Genomic DNA, 806 nt, shown 5'->3' on the forward strand with positions numbered 1-806 from the left:
AAACACACATAAAAGTAATAAACCAATAATGCCAATCAATATTGGATAGTAATGGTGAGCTGTCCAGGTTAGATCACGTTTACAATGAAACAATAGGTCCACAACTTAGACTCCAAGATCTGCCTGTGATAGAAAAATATCTGATATAAGCTATACACAACCTAACTGCTTCAATAGGTGGTGGATGAGCAACTCTAAATATATTTAATGAAGATTAATGAGTCGGATCACTGATTATCTGGTAGGAGAGGGAAAAGAGAAGAATGTGATAGAAAAGATGAATCTGCTGTCAGCGTTAGACATAGAGCATGAATGCCCGAAATTTTCTACTACACCGAGTATTCCTCAAAAGTCTCCTATTTGAGTACTGACCCAGCCCAACACTGATTAGCTTCCAAGATCGGTATGGGTTCAGGCGTTTCCAGTGTGGTATGATAGTAGAAACAATATACCGATAACCTTGTGCTCTAGAATCACTGATGAGAGTTCACGAAAATCTGGGAAGAATAAGAATGGGTGAGGGGTCCTGGGAGAAGAGCTAAGAAGGAGGATCTGCTGCCATTGTTAGACAAGGAAATCCCTGAATCAATGGTGAGAGTCCCGAATGATAGCGAAAGTAAAGAACAACACAGAGATAAGTGGGATTTGATACAGAGGAACAATCAATTTTGATGATAAATTTATAACTGTGTATGATGTGTACCGATTATGGAGTACATATGAAGTATACACTCCGTGTGGAGTACACACATGGGCATACACCGTCCGTTGAGCAGCGTAATAAAGAATAATGATAAAAAATATTT

The 806-nt window shown here is 38.8% G+C and overlaps 1 pseudogene; it reads right to left on the reverse strand.

The window, feature by feature from the left end:
- Nucleotides 1–323: 323 nt before the first annotated feature.
- LOC134968249 (5S ribosomal RNA) lies at nucleotides 324–443 on the reverse strand (annotated as a pseudogene).
- Between the last annotated feature and the right edge of the window lie 363 nt (nucleotides 444–806).

This window comes from Pseudophryne corroboree, chromosome 10 (genome assembly GCF_028390025.1).
Source record: "Pseudophryne corroboree isolate aPseCor3 chromosome 10, aPseCor3.hap2, whole genome shotgun sequence".
NCBI classification, from domain to species: domain Eukaryota; kingdom Metazoa; phylum Chordata; class Amphibia; order Anura; family Myobatrachidae; genus Pseudophryne; species Pseudophryne corroboree.